Source organism: Hyaena hyaena, unplaced genomic scaffold (assembly GCF_003009895.1).
Source record: "Hyaena hyaena isolate Hyena2069 unplaced genomic scaffold, ASM300989v1 scaffold_185, whole genome shotgun sequence".
NCBI classification, from domain to species: Eukaryota; Metazoa; Chordata; class Mammalia; order Carnivora; family Hyaenidae; genus Hyaena; species Hyaena hyaena.
This window is the reverse complement of record NW_024080816.1, coordinates 2466131-2478848: the sequence shown is the minus strand read 5'-3', so window position 1 is coordinate 2478848 and position 12718 is coordinate 2466131. Positions and strand designations below refer to the sequence as shown.

The 12718-nt window shown below is 35.4% G+C and overlaps 1 protein-coding gene across 1 annotated transcript in view; it reads left to right on the top strand.

Moving 5' to 3' along the window:
* CCDC171 (coiled-coil domain containing 171) overlaps window positions 1-12718 on the top strand; it is a 293576-nt gene that overhangs the window by 114121 nt on the left and 166737 nt on the right. The gene's annotated exons all lie outside the window — the stretch shown is intronic.

Here is a 12718-nt window from a genome sequence, read left to right as displayed (position 1 = left end):
TGTTAGGCACACAGACATATGATCACTCAAACACATGCACATACTCACAAATGGATGTGTATGCACACGTGTGTATGTGTGTCTGCATACATATCATGGATTGTCTTATACTGAAGTTGGGAAGTAGGTTTCTGGTTAAAGGATTGTAGGACGCACTGATCAAGTAAACAATAACACTGTATTTCCTTTATCTATTTTTTAAATAAAAGGTGAAGAGATTCAGTAAAATGTTGTCAGTTTTAGTCTAGATAAACCTTCTGCCTGGTTTAGTTCTTTTGTGGGGGTTCCTATATGAACCATCATTTTCCTTTGGGGTTGAAATTCCTAATATTGTATGAGAACTAGAGTTATAGTTGTAGACCCTACAGCAAAACCATTGACTCTTGGATGAAATATGTCTTCTATGTTGGATTCGATTGAGAACAGAGGTTATGGGTAGTTAACATAGCCATATTTCTCCCTATATAAATTATTCTCATCATAATTTATATTGTTAACTGTCATCCCTGCCCAATCAGGAATAACATAATGATGATAGTGTATACTTTTCTTTTTTTGGTATTGACTTTAATAATAGTTCATGTGTTCCCAAGATAAGATACTTAGGAACCCGATTCAGTGTTTAGCCTCTTTATTTGGTCCATACTTATATTGGTTCATACTACTTATATTGGCAAGTTTAATTAAAAATATTATTTTTATTTGTCAATAAATAGTTTCAGATTACTTAAAATAAGACCATTCTGCTATCCCAAACAAAAGGGCCCTGTGTGAACTTATGCCTTCTCCTGTGAATTTGAGTGAATTATACACTCTCTAAAAGTAGCCATTTGTTCAGTGTTGCAGGGTGCCATGTGATATGATCTGCATTTCGAGGTGCCTGAGTGGCTCAGTTGGTTGAGCCTCTGACTTGCTTTTGGCTCAGGTCATGATCTCATGATTTGTGAGATGGAGCCCTGCCTTGGGCTCCCTGCTGACAGGCAGAACCTACCTGGGATTTGATCTCTCCCCCTCTCTGTGCCCCTCCCTGCATGTGCTCTTTCTCTAAATAAATTGAAAACAAATAAACAAAAACTTAAAATATTTTATTACCCCCGAAAGTTCTTTTGTGCCCTCTTTCAGTTTCCACTCCATGGACTACCGTTGTTCTGATCCTATCATTGTAGATTACTTTCACATGCCCTTGAGTTTCCTCTCAATGGAATCATTCAGTATGTAGTGTTTGGTGGTTGACTTATTTCACTCAAAATATTTTTTTGACAGTCATCCATGTTTTTGTGTTTGTTGGTAATTCATTCTTTTTTTTTTTTATGGTCAAGTAGTATTCTATGATTACACCACAATTTGACAGATTGTGAGTGGACGGATATTTGGGTTGTTTCCAGTTGGGGCTGCTGCAAATAAAATTGCAACAAATATTATTGTATAAGTATTTTGTTGACATATGTTTTCATTTCTCTTGGTTAAGAGTGAAATTGCTAGGTCATGGTGAAGGTGTATGTTTATAAAAATGCCTATCAACATTTTTTCCAAAACGGCTGTATCATTTTATATCTCCATGACCAATATATGAGAGTTTCCATTTTTCTACATCCTCTGCAATATTTGGTATTGTTAGCCTTTTAAATTTTAGCCATCCTAGTAGTTTTAAAAAGGTATTTCATTGTGGTTTTAATTCATGTTTTCTTGGTGATTAATTATGTTCAGCACTTTTCATGTTCTTATTGGCCATTCATATATCTTGTTTTGTGAGGGGTCTCTTTGAATGTTTGCCCATTAAAAAATTGGGATTCTTTGTGTTTTTATTATTGACTTGTAAGAGTTCTTTAGATATTCTGGATATAAATCCTTTGTTATATATATGTATCACAGATATTACCTTCCAGTATCTCACTTACCTTTTCATGTTTTGATGTATCTTTTGATGATCCCAAGTTTTAACATTTTGATGAAGTCCAACCTTACAAATCTTTTTCTCTTTTGAGTATTTATTTATTTTTTTTTTGTGGCAAGCAATGCTTCTATAATCCCCAAGGTAATAAGATAATCTCCTAGTGTTTCTTCTGGAAGTTTTAAAGTTTTAGCTTTTATGATTAGGTTTGTGATCCATCTCAAATTAATTTTTGTATATAATGTTAGGTAGAGGCTGAGGTTCATTTCCTCCTTATATTTATTGTATTCCCACACCATTGCTCATGACTTTACCTTCCTCATTGACAAGGCTTGATCCCTTTGTGAAAAAACTGACCATATATAAGAACCACAGATTTGTTGTGTATTCCCACAGTTTTGCCTCTTTCAGAATGTCATATAAATGGAATCATCCAGTATGTAGCCTTTTGGGTCTTTTTATTCACTTGGCAAAATATGTTTGGGAATTATTCATGTTGTTGCATGTGTCAGTAGTTCATTCCTTTTTACTACTGAGTAATATTCCACTGGGTGGATGTACCACTGTTTGTTTATACTTGCTGATGGGGATTTGGGTTGTTTTTGTTTTCTAACAATTATGACTAAAGAGGCTTTAAATATTCACGGATAGGTTGTTGTGTGATCATAAATTTTCATTTCTCTTGGGTAAATACTTGGAGGAGTGTGGTTTCTGGTTATTTGGTAAGCACATATTTATATGTTATATAAATGGTTTTATGGTAAGAAACTATGAAATTGTTTTCCCAAGTGGCTGTACCATTTTGAGTTCCCATTAGCAATGTAAGGGAGTTCTAACTGCTCTGTATCTGTGCCAGCATGTTGTTTCACAATTTTTTTTTTGCCTTTTTAAAGATATTCTAGTAGGTGTGTAGTGATTGTGGTTTTGATATCTGTTTTCCCTAATGAATAATAATGTTGAGTATTTTTTTTCATATGCTTATTTGCCATCTGTGTGTATTCATTGGTGAATTATCTGTTCACATCTTTTGCCCACTCTTTTTTAAGTTTATTTTGAGAGAGAGAGAGAGAGAGAGAGAACAAGCAGGGAAAAGGCAGGGAGAGAAAGGGAGAGAGAGAATCCCAAGCAGACTCTGAGCTGTCAGCACAGAGCCCAATGCGGGGCTGAATCACTTGAACCATGAGAGCATGACCTGAGCCAAAATCAAGAGTTGGACACTTAACCAACTGAGCCACCCAGGTGTCCCCCCTCCTTTTTTTGCCCATTTTTTAACTGGGTTGTTTTCTTGTCACTGAATTTTGAGAGTTTCTGTATTCTGAATAGAAACCTTTTGTCAGATAAGAGATTTGCAGATATTTTCTCCCATTTACATAAAGATCTTTTTTGCAGGGCAAATGTTTTAAATTTTTATAAAGTCCACCTTATCAAGTTTTTCTTTTATGGATTATGCCTTTAGTGTTGTATCTCAGAACTTTTTGCTTAGTGTAAGGTCATCAAGGTTTCCTCCTATGTTTTCTTCTATAGGTTTTGTAGTTTTAGGTTTTACAAATAGGTCTATGATTCATTCTCAGTTAATTTTTATAAAGATATGAGGTATGGGTTGATGTCCAATTTTTCATATGGATATTCAGTGAGTCCAGGACTATTTGTTGAAAGATTATCCTTTCTCTATTGAATTACTTTTATACTCTGTCAAAGTGAATTTCCTCTATGTGTGTAAATCTATTTCTATACTTTATCGACTATTCCATTTATTTATGTGCCTATTCATTTTTAATACTATATTGAGTTGACTTTTGTAGCTTTTCAGTAAGTCTTGAAATTAGGGAGTATGATTCTTCCAACTTTTGTTATTTCCTATCAGTTTTTTATTGGATAAATTTAACAGGTAACATTCTATAAATTTAAGGTGTATATTGTGTTACTTTGATACATTTATATATGTAATATAGTTGCCATTGTAGTGATATTTATCACATTACATAATTTCAATACAACATTATTATTATTATTGCTGTTCAACAAACTGTACATTTAGTCTCTATGGCTATTTTAGTACTCATTACAAGTTTATGCCCTTAAACAACACTTCTACTGTACTCCTCCATCCCCTGGTAACCACCATTTTCTTTTCTTATTTTTTTTTTATTTTTCATTTTTAGGATGTTTTGTCTTTTAAGATTCCATGTATAAGTGATACCATATAGTACTTCTCTTTGCCTGGCTTATCCCATTTAGCATAATGTGCTCAAGGTCCATCTGTGATCTTGCAAATGATTGGCTATCCTCCTTTCTCATGGCTAAATAATATTTTATTGTGCATATATAACATCTTTTTCTATCCATTCATCCATTAATGGGCATTTGGTTGCTTTTATATTGTGGCTATTGTCAATAATGTTGCAGTAAACATGGGGGTGTGTATATCTCATCAAATTCCTGTTTTCGTTTCCTTTGAGTATATTCCCAGAAATGGAGTTGCTGGAATGTATGGTAAGTGTATTTTCAAGTTTTTGAGTGACCTCCATATTGTTTTCCATAGTGGTTGGACTAATTTACATTCCCACATTCTCGCCAGCACCTGCTGTCTCTTGTCTTCTTGATGATAGCCATTCCAGCGAGTATGAGGTGATATCTCAGTGCGGTTTTTATTTGCATTTCCCTGATGATTTAGTGATGTTGAGCATCTGCTCGTATGCTTTTTGACTATTTTGATGTCCTCTTTGGAAAGATTTCTCTTTAGTTCTTCTGCCCGTTTAAAAAATGGGAGTGTTTATTAATTATTAACTTGTGTTAGTTCTTTATATACTTTGGATATTAACCCCTTATCTGATACATGGTTTACAATTTTTTTCCCCCATTTTGTAGGCTGCCTTTTCAATTTGTTAGTTTCTTTTGCTGTGCAGAAGCTTTTGAGTTTGATGTAGTCCTGTTTGTTGATTTTTGCTTTTGTTGTTTGTGCTTCAGGTACAAAACAATCATTGCTAAGTATCAACGAGCTTCTTTCCTATCTTCTAGGAGTTTTTTGGTATCAGGTGTTATTTTTAACTCTTTGATCCATTTTAAGTTAGTTTTTGTAAGTGATGTGAGTTAGGGGTCTGATTTTATTATTCTGCATGTGTTCCTCTAAATTCCCCAGCACCATTTGATGAGAGTATCTTTTACCCATTGGGCGTTCTTGGTTCTCTTGTCATGAATATTATTTGACAGTATATGCTGAGATTAAATTCTGGGCTCTCTGTTCTGGTCTATGTGTCTCTTTTTGTGCCAATATCATACTGTTTTTATTACTATGGCTTGCTGATGATAGGCTCTTATATGTAGAAAACTTTAAAAAACCAACAAAAAAACCTGTTGGGATTAATCAGTGATTACAGTAAAGTAGCAGGTTAGCAAAACCAGCTTATAGAAATCATGAAACAATGGAAAAAGAAATAAAGAAAACTATCCCATTCACAATAGCATCGAAAACAATAAAATACTTGGGAATAAGTTTTACCAAGAAAGTGAAAGATCTGTATGGTGAAAATTGTAAGACTTTGCTGAAAGAAATCAAAGACACAAACAAATGGAAAGGCACCCTGTGTTCATCGATTGGAAGATTTGCTATTGTTAAAATGGCTGTACCACTCAAAAGCCATCTACAGATTCAATGCATTCCCCATCAAAATACCAAAGGCATTCTTCACAGAAATGGAAGAAACCGTCCTAAAGTTTGTATGGAAGCACAAAAGACCCCCAAAGCCAAAGCAATCCTGAGAAAAAAGAGCAAACCAGAGATATCACCCTTCCTGATTTCAGACTATCAGTGTTATGAACTCACTTTTTAAATTCTAAAAGTACAGAAAGGCATAGCAATTCATTTTCCTAACTAAGGGAATCAGTTACCACAAATGCTAATTTTTAAAGAGAAGCTCTTGGGGTGCCTGGCTAACTTAGCTGGTAGAGCATGTGACTCTTGATCTCGGGATTGTGAGTTTGAGCCCCATCTAGGTACATAGATAATTTGAAAATAAAATCTTTAAAAAAAGGAAAAAGCAAAGCTCTCACTGAAAACTTTTTTCTGAAGGTTGTTCAACACCCTAGGCTTTGATCCATAGGTAGGCAAACTGAAAGTATCATTTTCTTAAAAGTATATTAATACTATAAATTGTCATATTCTTTATATTATTTATACACATACTTAAATTTTTATAAACTATAATTGAATACACAGCAGCAATTCATTTGGGTTTTATATTGGGTAAATTATTATTATAATGCATATTATAGGATGTATACATATTATTTTAGGAAATTTTGTTAGGATTACTTCTGCATTTCTGCTTTCCCCTCCAAAGCTGCAATGCAAATTACATTTTTTTCATTTTATATTACTTAATGAATTTTCAAAAATTATGTTGATAACATAAAGAAGAACAATCTGCAGTTGTGTAGGGTTGTAGGTCATAGAGAATGTCTGGTGTTAGATGAACATGGCCGTTACAAGAGACCATCTGCTGAAAGCACATGACTTATCTATAGCACCCTGTGTGTGCTGTTTGGTTCTTGTAAAGAAACGGTTAGTAAAAGACAGGTGGTTAAGTAAAAAACAGTTTTTGGACTCGAATTGCTTTCATCTGAAAAAACGCAGTAGAGTTAGTTACAAGACTTTCGACTGTGTAAGCTTTAAAACAATTAGTACAAATACTATTCAATAAAGGATACTTTTGTAGGACAGGACCCTTGGTTCTAGTATCTCAGCATGTTTTGAGCATTAGGTGAAATGTGCTAGCCACATGGTGGGGGAACTCTTAAAGTTAGATACTTTGGAGCCATCATGTAAATAGATCTCAGGCATGTGTGCGTACTCGAGCATCTGGGCAGAGAGCCATGCTACATGCTCTTACCAAGTTTGCTTTTGTAGTCTTAGTATTTCTGTTCTTATAGCTTTTTTTTCTGAAAACGATGGAATTACTGGCATAGGAGCTTCCTTAGTAGAAGTAAAGATTTTTTCCCCATCAGTTAAGTATGGTTAACCTTGATATAATATTTATTGTAAACACTTTAGGTTTATTTGACATTTCAGTAAAATCCTCCTATATCACAAAATTAAGAGTACCTTTGGTGAGAAATCTGGATTAGTGTTATTACATGTTGGAACTTGTTTTCTTTTTAATTGAATTCCAAAAATATTCAGAGCTCAGCTTGTTAATATTATTGGAGGTGTTAGGCTATACATGCCTGCCTGGAATGGCTCACAGGGAAGTAGTTCAACATAGTCCTGGGCACACTGGGCATTGATGGAATCTGAGTTGGTGTGAAGGGGGCACCTCTAATGAAATCTTTCCAGTAATTTCATTAGCAGTCAGAAATATCTGACTGCTTCTTAAATAATTGCTTTAGAAATTGTTTTTCTTAATAAGGCCATTAATTGAATTTCCCAAATGCTCAATAGAGTTTTCAACATTTTTTCCCACTTTGCATGCCTCCTCTGACTTGAGCCTTACAACCACCACATGGGATAGAATCCTTTCTGTTCTGCAAATGAAGAAACTAAGGTTCAGAGAACTGAAGCCGCTTATTTGTGTAGCGAGGAAGTTCTAGAGTTGGGATTAGAATGGAGGTAACAGATGTAAACTCCTCAGCCTCTTGCTTGGCATTCAGAAACTGCAAAGCGTGTTGTTGTTGTTGTTGTTGGTGGTGGTGGTGGTTTTCAATTTTTGGTCTCTTTTTTTTTTAATGTTTATTTATTTATTTTTGAGAGATGGGGGGCAGGGACAGAGAGAGAGGGAGACAGAGGATCTATCTGAAGTGGGCTCTGTGCTGACATTAGAGAGCCTGACATGGGACCCAAACTCATGAATAATGAGATCATGACCTGAGTCGAAGTCAGATGCTCAGCCAACTGAGCCACCCAGGTGGCCCTGTGCTGTTATAATATATTGTCACCATGCTTATTTTCCTGTCCTTTTTGCATTATACTACAGCACTGTTTCTTTTAGAAATATATGCTGTTTTATATATCAAGTAAAACCTGAAAATAGGTCCAGTGGCTGATCGATTTCGTGTTTCTTGAACTCGCATTTCCAAGTGAGTCTTGATTAATTAATGATCAAACATGATAATATATGAAAAACCTAACCAGTGACACCCTGTCAGCCATCCACAGATACTAGTTCCCTTATCTCTTATTTCTCTCAGACTTCTTTTTTTCTGAGAGACTGAGTTTTTTGTATATTATATTGCAGAATTGCTGTTATAGGTAAGAGTATCAAGACAACTTTTATATCATGTATTTAATATTAATAAAAATATACTTTACATGGTATGCACCAGATATATATGGCACTGTGTTTTATGCTCTGGTACTAACAAAGAGCTATAATACTTAGTTCTTTCTTCAAAAACTGTCCAATTTAATTGGGAAGTCATCATATAAACACATGAGAAATTAAAGAATATAAGGTTTATCACAACAACTGTGTGTAATTAATTCCCAAGAGAATACTATAAACTTAGAAGAGGAGGTGGTCACAGTTTGAAGCATTTAAAGAGAAGACTGGGGCCAGCCTGGGCACTGTTTCTGGGGTCTGAAAACCCAGAAGGAAGACCTGAGGCAGATTGAAACTAAGGGGTAGTGCTGACTCACCAACAGTCTGAGGTAGTATCTTCTAACAATACAAATGAACCGTCTTGCCCATGTTGACACGTTTATTCTCAGTCTAATGATAAGGAGAACTCTGTTCCTTTGAGGGTTTGGCTTATCCAAAGGGCGTTTTGTAGTTTGTACTGCTTTAGATACAAGAGTAACATAGGCATGTACCATTTTGGCACATAATATTTTTGCCATGCTGAATTTACCAAATGAAGATTGTGTTTTTAAGTTAAGTAAATAATCATTATGGGATTTGAGTCTCTATCTATCTATCATGTATCTATGTATCTATCTATAAAGGACAATGGACTTTCTAGGTCATATGGTAACTCCATATTTAATGTTTTGAGGAGCTGCCAAGCTATTTTCAAAAGCTGATGCATCATTTTAACATCTCCACCAGCAACGTATGGGACTTGCATTTTCTTCACAAAATGTGCTTTCTTTTTGACAGAGAAGAATTTACATCACAGGATAAGCAGGTGAATTTATTCTATTTTACAATATTACCATTGCCTAAAAAGACAAGGTATGCAGCCTATAAAAATAAGACATTTTTAATGAAGTCCTTTGATGTCTATGTGTCATTGAATGTCCAGTGTGCATTTTGTCTTTTTCCAACATAAAGAATAAGAACTCAGGAAGCAAAAGTGATTAAAAAAAAAAAAGAATTTTTTTCCCTAGGGAAGTGTCTAATTTCTGGCCCAGTGTCTCAAAGTTCATGGAACACTGTAAGGCATCCCGTGGAGCCTGTGTGTTTCAGGAAGTAGGTATGTGATTCACTAGGCAAAGGAGGTATCCTTTCCCTGCATTTTGGATGCACTTTGAATTTATTAGACAGTAGAGGAAAACTAGTGAAATTATATAGTATATTTGATATGCCAAAGAAATCTGTGTAAAAGATACCCATACTATATTTGTAAGTTTTTTTTTATTCTTCAAGATAAGAGTGTTGTTTTGGAGGAACTTGCAAATATTATTTTTGAAATTAAACACACTAAGGAGCAGGGTATTTCAGTACTAGGAATGCTTTTGTCCCACTTGAAGGTGATATTCCTTATGTTTGCTTTAAAAATATTGGCCTTCAATCTCCTTGGGTAAAGAACATAAGATTTTTTTAAGGGAAAAATTGCCCTTATTGCTGTTTCCAGTGTTACCATCAAATAAGCTTTGTTCTTCAAGAATAATTCACACTAAATAATGCAGTACCTTTGAAGGTCCTTGTGGAATATCAGAATTAATTTTAAAACAGAATCCTGACGTGTCGATAAGTTCCAAATTATATTTAGAAATGATATCTTTTTCAGATTATAATTTTCTTCTCCTTACATTTTTATAAAGCTTTTTATTCATTGGGTATTTATTCAGTATCTTTTACAGGCAAAAAGCTGTCATAAGCACCAAGGAACGTCTTATAAAGGATTATTTAATTTGTTCAATATTTAGTAAATACCTACAGGGTATAGAGCACTGTATATAGAGTATTACTACAGTGAATACTTCTGGCCTCTAGGAATTAACATTCTCTTGTGTTTGAAGGAGAACACATATACACACATGAAATAAGTAAGTAGCAGTATAGGGATTAAATGTGTGAGTGGTATAATTAAGTTCAGAGAAGGTCAAGGTCAGTATGAGTAAGAATTAGAGTAATGGAATAGATAGATCCTGAAATGGGCTCTGAAGATTGTTAGGATTTGAATGGCGTTAGGGGAGTTGGAAGGGAAAGGACCTGGGAGTGCTAGGGAGCATGGTTAAATTGTGAAGAGTGGTGAGTTTCTTGTCTGGATAGGAAAGGAGCAGACCGTTCTCTCCTTTTTCATCAAGTCGAGGATTGTGGGAGAAGGTGAAGCCTTTACAGCTGAAGGCATGTGGGAGTGTTGTGACTTGAGAACCTTGGTTCAGTAAAGACAAAGCTGTTAAACAATAGGATCGGACTGACAGTGGCATGGAAGTGGGCATGAATGGCTGGTGGTGAATAGCTGGAGCTAGGATGAGTAGCAGTGGAGATGGATCAGGGTGTATTTTGTAGGTAAACTCAATGGTGCTTGCTAATGGCTTTGATTTGGGAACATAGCGGTTAAAGTGAAAGGAGGAATGAAGACCAGCTGTAAGGTTTTGATTTGAACAATTCAGTGGATGTTGGTGCCATTTATTGATATAAAGAGGACTATTATGAACACATTTAGGAGGCAGCTCAATAGTACTGGACTGGATACTTTAATCTGAGATGGCTGTGAGGTAGCTAAATGGAGATGTGCCCTGGCCAGTCAGATCTGTGGTTCTGGATTTGAGTGGAGACAGTACGGATGCAGAAATGTAACTGTTAAGAAATGAACAAAACTCGGGACGCCTGGGTGGCTTAGTCGGTTAAGCGTCCGACTTTCGCTTAGGTCATGATCTCGCGGTTCGTGGGTTCGAGCCCCGTGTCGGGCTCTGTGCTGACTGCCAGCTCAGAGCCTGGAGGCTGTTTCATTCTGTGACTCCCTCTCTCTCTGACCCTCCCCTGCTCACGCTGTCTCTCTCTCTCTCCTAGAAATAAATAAAAAAAAAAAAAAAAAGAAATGAACAAAACTCACATCAATGTTAATGAGGTCTTTATGTGGTTAACTTAATATTTGTTAGTAAGAGCTCTAAAAATTTAAATGTTTCATTTCATTATTTTTAAATCTTTAATTCACCCTGCTAATTCTAATTATTTAGTTGAATATTGGTCCGGTTGATTTTTAAAAAAAATAACCATCGATACTTGGTATCTTGGTTATAATTACTTAAACCAAGAATGGCTGAGGACAGCAGATGGTTATTAGACAAGTAAATAGTCTTTAGAGTTTGCTTATTTTTATTTATAAGCAGATTTCACATATATTCATAGTCTTATGTTTACTGTTTTAGCAATCTGTGACTGGCGTCTGAGTCTCCTGAAATCACCCATAGTGGTAGTAATTCGTATTAATCAGCACTTCTGAATATATAATCACTACAAATGATCAAAATTTGGGGGCCATAGAGTGACACAAGGATCTTAAAAAATTGCTTTTGTACATCGCCACTACTTTTGCCAGGTAGCTGGAAATGAAAACTGGCCATTGTAAGTCCGGAATCCCAATTCTGTTTTTAAGACATTCCAGCTTGTTCCCGGTTTCCTGTCTGTTGAGAGAATTGGGGTGCTTTGGGTAATGTAGTTCAGACTTTTATCCATTTCCAACCATGTTTTCATTACTCTCCCCTCCTCATCCCAGGATTACCTGTTTCTGGCTGCCTTTCTAAAATGCTTCAACCTGATGCTCTGAAGTGGGCCAGCTGTAGTCAGTAGATCCGCCATGTGCTACAACTAACCCTTTTCCAGAACAGGCTAGCTTTACTTTTAGCTTTCTTCCCTTTTTTTTAATTAAAAAATTTTAAATTAAATTAAATTAAATTAAATTTTAATTCTGGTATAGTAAGTATACTTTCAGTTCTCTGTCAACAACCCATTTGATTTTGACCAATGACTTCCAATATTGTTTTGAAACATTTAATATGTCATTAGAAGATATATCTACTCACCATTTGGTTTTGTTCACAAAAAAGTAATTTTTCCTGAAAATAGACTTATGCCTGAGACTTTGAGATCTGTTGAATACGTTTCTTCTAGAACCCGATTAGGTTAATTTTTATTTCTACTACCTAGCTATGATCAGTATGCCTCTTTTATCTTGGATTTTCTATAATTTTCCTGTTTTCCCGTCTAATTGAACTGGTGGAATTGACTTTGGAGAAAATATGGAATTAACCTTTGTAAATTCTACTTCCTCCTAGTTGCATCTCCGTTCCCTGCAACTTTACTCGTGGCAGTCTTTATTAATATTTCTGATTCTCCCATCCATTAACTAAAGCAGAGCAACTTCCAGGATTTTACGGCTTCTCATGGCTTTCAAGATAGTGTAAATTTCTTCGCTTAATCATCTTTTATCTACCTACCTGTCAGTTTCCCATCATTGTCCTCTTTTCTTCAGGCATTCTGAATTATTTGTACTTCCTTAGAATACGTTATCCTGTTTTCGGCTCTTACTCTTCCACATGCTGGTCTTTCTGCTTTCTTTAGCTACAATACATGTCAGACTTCTCTTTTCTTGAAGGTTGCCTTCCTTGAAGGGGTGTCTCACATTTGCTTCCAAGCAGTCCACTTGGCTAGTGCTTCTCAGACT